Genomic DNA, 10,367 nt, shown 5'->3' with positions numbered 1-10,367 from the left:
CCTTCACCAAACCATTTGCATGCATCATTTTCAGTCAGAAAAAGTTCGGTAACAAAATGACTTAACTTATTAAACTCGCACTCATATTCATACACTGTGTGATTCTCTTGCTTTAGGCTCATAAATTCTTGTTTCATTTGTCTAATAAACTTGTCACCAATATACTTGTGCTTGAATTCTTCTAAGAATATGGACCATGTCACTTGATCACTTCTCAATCTCATGGTGACATTTGTCCACCATACTCTAGCTTAACCACGCAACAACGAAACTATTCCATTTAATTGATCCACTTCAGAGCAGTGGATTCCATCTAGCATTATCTTAACATCGTTCAACCAAAGGTCCACAGCAACAGGACCTTCTTCAGTTTTACCCTTAAACTCGGGTGCTTCTAACCCTTTTAATTCCTTAGCTACATTTACTCTAGGAGTTGAGAGAGCATGGGGTTGAAAACGCGTCAGAATAACGTTCAACGTCATGAAAAATAACCCTTGCTCTTGTACAGGTACTACCAGAGGTGTTCGCTCTTCACCCTACCTGGCCAAAGAAGGTGAATTGTTACTACCTTCAAGTCTATCATTTCTCTCTGCACTTTGGGAGCTCTCGTGGTCAGACATCTAATAAACATAATCATATAACTCTATTAATAAAACATCATATTCATTACTCTATTAGATCAGAAGTTTTTCACTTTTTGTTGCATTTATACTTTTTAAAACTCATTTTTACTTCGATTTACGCCTAGAATCGGCTAAACCTTAGCTCTGATACCATTAAATGTAAAACCCCAACCCATATCCGACCCGGATAAGAACTCGAAGTGTCACATTGACCTTTTAAATCATTTTTTTCTTTTACAAGATAGTAGAAAATTCAAACTTTAATTAAAGTAAAACTGAATAATTTACATAAATATAATAGAAAAGGTTTAAAACAATCAGAGCATATACTATTTGAACTTATATTTACATGCCAACAATACTTCACATGACAAAAGAACCTATTATATATATATATATATTGCGTCTGATTTGATCCTGGTAAAGATATGCAGTCCCAACTTCTTATCCTTCTTCCTCATGCTTCTTTAATCATACGTGTGAAACACTCACATACTAAGCCATAGACTTAGTGAGGCATATAAAATCTAGAATAATACCTTTTATCACCTAATCATATTTTAAGAATTAAATACAGTCATGTAAAGAAACTAAACGACACATCATATAACCAAATCATCAGAGAAAATACATATATATCCTCATCAATATCATCATCATCATTAACATTATCATCACAATCACTATTCAAAACCATTAAACCATTTAATGCATATTGTAACACCCCCACCTCGTACCCGACCAGGATACGAGTCTGAGGTGTCACATTAACTTTTCAAACTTTGACTCTGGACAAAATTCAAAGAAAAATTTAAAACTTCCATTAAAATAAAAGCTATTTATATACATAAATTGACCAAAATAACCAAAATCGATCAGAGCATATTCAACTCAACCACTTAGTACGTGCCAACTATATTCAAAACAAACATATTTAAATCATCTATTTTCTGATCTGAAATTTTGTAAAGGAGATGCTGACATGTCTTGATCTTCTTCGCTTCTCTTCTTGCTTCTGTAACCTACGTGTGAAACAATCACACGCTAAGTCTATGACTTAGTGAGGCAATAAACATATAATGTAAATATAACTTGTAATAATGCCGTAACAATCACTGCTATCATATCCTATCACTCATACCCTTATTCATGTAACAAATCCCTATAACACATATGCAATATATCATTACATATAAGAACATATATACACACATATACTCATCATTTCCATCATTAGCCTCATTTCATTACCAATATCATTATTATTTATCTCACTTCGTACATATCCTCTTATACATAGTATTTTAACCCACATTTGACTCATTTAATCATACAATCCACATATCATCATATAAATCATAACCCCTAGCTCATATTTTGTTCTCTTATGCTTACATAGATTCTATAACATATATTATAGCATACTAACATATATCACTTATATAATTCATTTATATACAAATTTCTTATATTCTCTTAATTCAAGTTTACATTACTCTTATAACTTTTTCCTATGACTTCATAGATCTTTACCATGTAATTTCTATATCATAGCTCATCTAAGCACATCAATCTTTCTCATACAGCTTATCTCTCATATGATTATCATTATTTATGTACAGATCTCCTAATTGATATTCTATTTTTCATATTGTCCTATAAATCAATGCTAGTTAGTCTATCTCACTTTTCATTTAATACTATAAGTAAATTATAATAGTTTTCATAAACTTGACTCATGTAATTTATGTTTTACTATTATATCTTCATCTAAACATATATTTACATGTTCATAATCACTTAACTTATTTTCTTTCTATGGTTATCATATACAACATTTACTATTATACACGATTCGTGACCTTATAACTTATTTCACATATTCATACAACTCATAAGGTTCACATATAGTTACATATTTCGTTTCCATATAACCCATATCATATAAATTCATACCTCATAACATATAATATGAACAAAGCATATACACATAATACAAACTTAATCATGCTTCTATTCATGCAAACATATAAAATATTGGAAACATACTTATCACAAGTCTAATTTCCATATAATAATATGCACAATCTAATAATATGAACAATCTAATAATATGCACTCACCTTAACCTCACTAAGTTCCAATACACTTTTATGATTTCCTCTCTTTCGATCAAATCTTAACTTGATAATAGTTCTGGAACTTGTTCATGTTCGATATCTACATAATCATACATTGATACATATCAGTATCTAATTGATATACTCTAATCTATCATTTCTTAGACCAAAAGGAATGTTTTATTTCAATTTCCCCTTGAAGTGCATCGATGCATGCTACAGTGTATCGATGCATCCCTTAACATGTGCATCGATGCACTCCTTATGCATCAATGCATTAATTGCATTCGATGTTTCCATTTTTAAGGGGTGCATCGATGCACTTCCTATGCATCGATAGACACTGAACAATTTCTGGAAATTTACCATTGATGCATCGGTACATGATGAATGTGTACCGATGCACACTAGCCCAGAAATCCAATTTATACCCAAAAATCCACTCTTTTTAGCTTAATTACTTCATACATCCTCACCTACTCATATTCAAACTCATTTTTATTCATTAATCACCTATTTAACATCAAAATCCTATTCTCCATATGTAATTCAAGAATCATACTCAATTTCTAACATGTTCCAAATCAAATTTTATTACTTCATATCTCTTAATTAGATTGATGACAAGTCAAATTTAACTTCCAATTCTAGTTAAGAACTCTATTCCAAGATTTCATCCAAGAACCTCAATTCTTTAATCCCTTCTAACTCCATCATACTTTGATTTTAAGATAACGTAAGCTTTCCTTAAGCTTAGTTATCATCTAATAATCAAAATTCAATCTTAAATTTAACCAAAAACTCAATAATCAGAAAACTCACCTTTGGCTCTTGGTTTTTACGCGTGAATGAAGAAGAAAGATGAAGAGAATTCTGGAAACCACTTTGTTTCCTCTTCCCTTTCACGTGTTTAATATATAATCATATTTAAATATTTTCCTTGCAAATGACCCTTTTTCCCTTCAATTCACCTTATAATTACTAACATCTTTTAGGCAATATTTCAAAATAAATCATTGAACTATTTCATTTTCTTCTACTTTAGTCACTAAATTCTGAAACTTTACAATTTAGTCACTAACCCGGTATTGTGTATGTTACACATATAGTCTTGTACTTAACACTTGTAAGACATCATATAATATATTTCATAATATAAAAACACACTAAATCATATACTGTTTGTTTAGGTTATGTCTTTTAGTTGCTTATGTTACACTTCTGAGAACTTAAGATATTTGAGTGCATTGAGGTTGTGCACAAATGATATCACAACAACTCGTATAATTTGCACTGAGTGCCATATATAATGTCCCGAAGGACCACATATATGTCTCAAAGGACCTCGTAGAACCATTGCCTTTTGGCACGTCAATTATACCCCCAGCTCCCATATAACATACTATGGGCTTTACCATATATTTTTATTTCTTATTTATTATTTCACATAGACCAGTAATCACGTAGGTTATGTCACATAACTTATATCTCATGTTCATGTAATCGCGTAGATCATGTCACATATCTTATATCTTGTTCTCATATGTTCACATAACTTATGTCACATAGGCATGTAATCTCATAACTTATTATCACATATCTCATGAAACATTATCATATAATCACATGGATCATTGTCATGTAACTCATATCACATAGGCTCATACCATATAACATGTAATACAATCATGGCATATTCACATAATACAAGATCATAATTATGCTCGTACTCGTATAATCATATATTCAAAATGTCGGAAACACACTTTTCGCAAGTCTAATTTTCGTGTAGTAATACATATATTCTAATAGTATGCACTCACTATAGTCTCACTAGTCAACACCAATCTCTTATCTCTCTCGTGGTAAATCTCACTTTGTCAACTTCTCTGAACTTTTCTTTCGCTCAATATCTACACAAATATACGATCCATATTAATATCATAATTTGATTCACTACTAATCAATCATCAAAACTGAATCTCAAAAAGACATTTGATTCATTATTTCCATTTGACTAGTGTTGGTACTCAATGTACAGTACCAATAATTCTCTATCGTGGTATCGATACTATACTTCAGTATTGATACTTATTCTTGATTATGGAATTCATTCTAAAAATGGTACCGATACATATATATATTGGTATCGATACCCATGGTACCGATACTACCACTTTGGTATCGATGCCCTATGAAGAATTTATTAACTTTTATCTTATGGTATCGATACTGTTCATTCACTACCAATACCCATGCCCAAAATATACTCATTTTAGCCTGAAAATTTACCAATACCTATCTATATCTTTCATTTTGAACTCCTTTCCAACATATAACTTAACTACAGTTATCCATAACTACTTATAACACTTTAATACACTTTGAAATCAAAAAATTCACATAGAACACTTAGAACCAAAAATCATACCAATTATTCAACATGTTTTAAATCCATTTCTAACACTTTAGCTTTCTCAATCCAACATATAACATCAAATTTCATTTCAAAACTATTTACTAACTCCTTTCCACAATTTCACTTAAAAACCTCTTATGTTAAATCCTCTATAACTTCCAATTCTTTTAGTTTCTACATCCCTTTAAGTTTCCATAATCTTTCTTAATACTCCAATAATCAAAACCATTCGTAAATTTCAAGAAATAATTAGCTGAAATGTTCTTACCTTGACTAGGACACTCAGATAGGAAGAAGGAAGAAAAGAGAAAGATAGCTTCTAGACTTCTCTGATAAATTTCCTTTCCTTCTATGTGCCATTTAAAATACCAAAAAATAATTTTTTTTATTCAATTTCTTATCAAATGACCATTATACCCTTATCTCCTTACTTATTTGCTATTTAATCCTATACAAACCTATTCCAATTAAGTATCTGAACTTTCAAAAAATTGAAATTAGACCTGAAGTTTCAAAATCTTATAATTTAGTCACTAACCTGGTTTTTTGGGATGTTACATATATTTCTCGATTGGCCACTTCGGATGGCAATTAGACACCCCTTCTTCCTTCCAGAGGTCGTCACGTGGCAGACAAAGGATTAACAGATGAGTTAGTAGCTCTTATATATCATATGTATAACGCAGAGAAGTGTACGATTCAACATAAAATGACTTGTTAATTAAGACCGGCCTTGCGTGATACACACATACAAGAACTCTACGCATAAAATACAGTATGTGTCGCGCATGGACGACCAAAATCCAACAGTCATTGCTTCACTTGAAAACTTCAACAAGCTCTTATTTTTTCCCTTTCTTCCCAAACCCTATATATATATATATATATACCCATACCAAAAGAAACCAAATGATATTATAGGGAAACTACAAATTTCATCACTGAACTCGATTTTCTCTCCTATTTTCCTCACTGTACTTTAAAATTTTTCAATTTCTTCACTGAATTTAATACATTGAGTTTTTTGTTTATTGAGTTTTACTTTCTCTCCTATTTTGGTCACTTCTTCATTAAATATTAACGGCATTTAAAATGAAGGTGTTTTAAAAAAATTAACGAAACATCGTCGTTTTGCATCTAAATAACTGCCCATTTTAACGACGTTAACTATTCAATGGCCGAGCGGCTAAAAAAACTAGTGTATTAAGTTCAGTGAGATATTAAAAAGATTGTAAAAGTAGTGACACAGGAGATGATAAAGTTCAATTATCAAATTTATAATTATCTGATATTGTATTATATGTATGACTTTTAAACATGCCATTAAACATCCAAGGGGTCAATTCAACATTTAATATTTTATGTGCAATAATATATACTTACAACCTGCATCCTGCAGGCCGAGACATTGATATCCCCCATTTTTGTCGATTCAAATACTTTCATTTCAGTTTTATAATTAAGCTTTGTCATTGAAATCCTTTCAAAAGCAATTGATGTATTTGGAAACACTTTCCAAAATTTACCTTTTTAGTCGATTAAGTGTTAATTCAGATGATATTGACAATATCTTAATGATTTTGAGTTCAATCGTGTTTAAATACATATATTTTAAGGGTAAAGTACATAAATGGTTCTCTGATTATAAGGTATTGTTTTGTTGAGTCTACTAACCGTTAAAAGTTATGAAATGATCCCTTAAATTGTAACACGCTTTTTCCATATCCAACCCCGAACATGAGTAAAAGATGTCACAAAATATTAGGAGACAATCTACATTTGAAAACTGGTAAAATTTTGTTTCTTTCAAAAGTTTACTATTCTTAACTTTTATTGTAAAATAATTTTCATATAAAATCAAAATATAATAATATTTTGAACTCTATTTGAAATTCGTTTTTAGGCATCAACTAGACAGTTCTATTCCTTTACATATCATAAATAAAACTATCTAATATAAACCGGATATAAAATTTCTTACTAATATACTTTTCATTTATTCCTTAAGCTCATAAGCATATTAAGCATATTCATATGTTTATCATTTATTATCCAATAAACATAGCCCAAACGTAAACCTATGAAGACCCTGAGTATTCGAGTTATATATGCACTGAAGTACTTGCATATAAGGTCATGCCCACCACTGTACTAAGTGTACTTGCACACTGTAGTACTGAATTAAACTTTCACAAAGTGTCCTTGCACACTATAGTGCTGAATTAAACATGCAGATGCTGGACTCTATGGCATGCCAACTACACCTTGTCCTTCAATGACTTACTTGGAATTGAGTAGTTCATACCCGAAATAACATCATATATTTATTCATAATAAACTTCATATATAATAATCAGTGGTCAATGCATTTTATACTCAACTTTTGACATATTTTGAACATGTCAAATATATGATAAATGACATAAATATCATGCCAACGTAGATATTATCGCAAGTCCTACCCGATGATGTATAAAACATATATGTATAATGTATGGATGCCTTGCACTCACTTTGAAATTATAAATAAGCCAATTTAAGCCTCACTAAGCTTCAACTTAATCCTTCACTTTAAATTTGGTTCGATCCCAATTTTTATCACAATTTCATATTCTGGCAATTTGCACTACCTTCAAAGAAATATTATTCTTTATTAATATACACACTTAAAAATTATTTTGTTTATACCATTGGAATCTAGACTCAAATAAAAATCCAACCATATAAGGCACTTCTTCTAGTTCCACTTGTAAAATTTATGGTAAATTTTCAAAGTTGACTTACAGAAGATGTTTTGAGCAGAATTTGTTGCCCTATTTTCTGACCTATCCCTGATTAAAAAATCATATCTTTTTTTGTATACATTTTAAAATTATTTTTAGTTTGTTCTAAATAAAACTATATTGATATATGAATCCAAAGGTATAAAAAGCATCCCCTAATCATTTCTATGGAATTTATAGTGATTTTCTAAGCTTACTGTTTAGAACACAAATCTATGCAGATTTCACCAATTTGCATTTTTCAGCTTATTCACTAATTCTATTAGCTCAATAAATGCACATTTATGCATAAACCACAAATCACATAGCTATTAGGAGTCACTTCTTAAAATCATATCTTAATATTAAAAAATATATTAATTTTTCTTAACATATTAAATATATGTTATTCTTATCTTAGTTAAAAAATATATTTTAATCTTATCTTAGCTTATAAAATATATTTTATTCCTACCACAACTTAAAAAATATATTTTATTATCTTAAATTTTAAAACTATATTTCATTTTTATCTTAACTTTTTACATATACTATATTATTAATTTAAATTATTATATATATTATATTCTTAACTTAAATTATTAAATATTAATTATTCTTATCTTTAACTTCAAATTATATATTCTATTTCCCCAAACCCCGCTAGACTTCGAGCGAGAAAGTCGAGGAGACTCCCAAATGAACCAAAACATCATCAGTTCTCTTTTCCTCTTTATTTCTTCTTCGATCGAGCCTACTAATAATCACTAACGATGTTCGATAGTTTCACCTTTCACTTCAACCACCATCAATGGTAATCATGATTGTCAAAATCTAAAACCTAATGATCCCAAACATCAATATTTGTGCTCTCCAAGCCCAACCCTAAAGATCTAAAATATGATAACCTCTACAAGCTTAATGGATTTTGACCTTTAACTGCTCGCTTTGACACTAAAACTTTCCAACACCCCTAATGCCCTTGACTTCAAATTCGTCTTCAATGGCCTTCAACCTAGTTTAAGCTATAGGAAAAAATTCGGGTATTACACCTCCGTCTATAAAGACCTCTAAAGTTACGTATCCTCTGAACAGCTACATACTCTTGACCTAATCTTTATCAATCCCATCATTAGGTGGTGACAAGGTCTATTCACCTTGTCAACCTATAAATAACAATCATCACCCTAGGTCTGACTCCAGTACTAAGAGTTCGTACAGAAACCACCATATAAATTAAAGAGATGACTACGTTTTTCTCTATCTCTGAACTTATCTCATTGTTCCTCATTTTCTTCAGATTATTTATTCCCTGTTTCCTTTACAAAATCATTGATCACAACTCTCTGCCCAATTCAGAAGAGGTGAACCACCAAAAGCCATCACAATCAATTTCTCCTATCTACAATGATCAATCTTATATTAACTTATTTTTGAATAAGTGAGACAAAAAAGTTAAAGTGCCAAAGTGATAAAATGGGTATAAATTAAGGGCCAAAATAAGAATTTTACATATCAATGACTTTCTTCCTATGATTGTTGAACAAATACCCTTTAATAAGGGGTTTCATCCATAAACTTTAGAAAAGTTGAGAAGTTTAGCTTTCTACTTTAATTTGTCAGAATTTAGGGTTCGTTTGATTCTAGAAAATATTTTTTATTTTTTATTTTTAGAAAATAGTTTTCATTTACAATTTCTTGAAATTTAGAAAATATGTTTGGTTAATATAAATAAAAAGTTTAATTCAAAATTAAAAAAGTGAAAATATATTTGGTATCTATTTTTTTAAAATAGAGATGAACGAGTAGTTAAATGGGTTAATTACCCCATTCATACATGAACTATACTCGATTTTCAGTTTCATACATAAAGTTTAAAAATTCTCGATTAAGATATTCACCCATTTTCGTCACGGAAAGTGACGTTGAACCTTATAACCATGACATGTGGCAGATTAAAAAACATGTTTTTTAATTTTTTTTAGGTAAATTACAATATTCATCAGTCAACTATCTTCTCACTCTTATTTTAGTCACTAAAGTTTAAATTTCTTTAATTTAATTATTAAACTATAGAATTGCTCTTATTTTAATAACTCAAATTTATTTTATTAATATTTTAATAACTCAAATGTATTTTATTAATAACTCCTTGAATATGCCCTTCAACGACATTGAAATCCCTCCGAGGAAACTCCAGTAATGTTCCCATGTCGCCGTGAACAAACTTCATGAACAAGACGACTGCAGTTGCAAAGGTTGGTCTTCTTCTTGCCTGGCATTTAGTGAAGAATCCTTGAGCGGCAGCTGCGCCCCTGAATAGATATGGAACACATTCCCAAGTGAAACGTTGTCGTTTACCCATATGTCTTTTTGTAGTTTTTCTGGCACAATCTCTCTGGCATTTGTTGAGCTCGCAGTGATAAAGTTCGTTTCATCTTTT

At 30.2% G+C, this 10,367-nt stretch overlaps 1 long non-coding RNA gene across 1 annotated transcript; it reads right to left on the bottom strand.

Moving 5' to 3' along the window:
- Positions 1 to 4,409: 4,409 nt before the first annotated feature.
- On the bottom strand, positions 4,410 to 9,931 carry LOC120176292. Its single transcript, XR_005521310.1, has 4 exons — positions 9,919 to 9,931; positions 9,762 to 9,766; positions 5,701 to 5,770; positions 4,410 to 4,656 (listed from the first exon to the last, which is right to left on the bottom strand). It is a non-coding gene; the product is annotated as an uncharacterized LOC120176292 (long non-coding RNA).
- Between the last annotated feature and the right edge of the window lie 436 nt (positions 9,932 to 10,367).

The sequence above is a fragment of the Hibiscus syriacus genome, unplaced genomic scaffold (genome assembly GCF_006381635.1).
Source record: "Hibiscus syriacus cultivar Baekdansim isolate YM2019G1 unplaced genomic scaffold, ASM638163v2 tig00112231_pilon, whole genome shotgun sequence".
NCBI classification, from domain to species: Eukaryota; Viridiplantae; Streptophyta; class Magnoliopsida; order Malvales; family Malvaceae; genus Hibiscus; species Hibiscus syriacus.
Note: the sequence above shows the minus strand (reverse complement) of the source record. Positions and strands in the feature narration are given on the sequence as shown.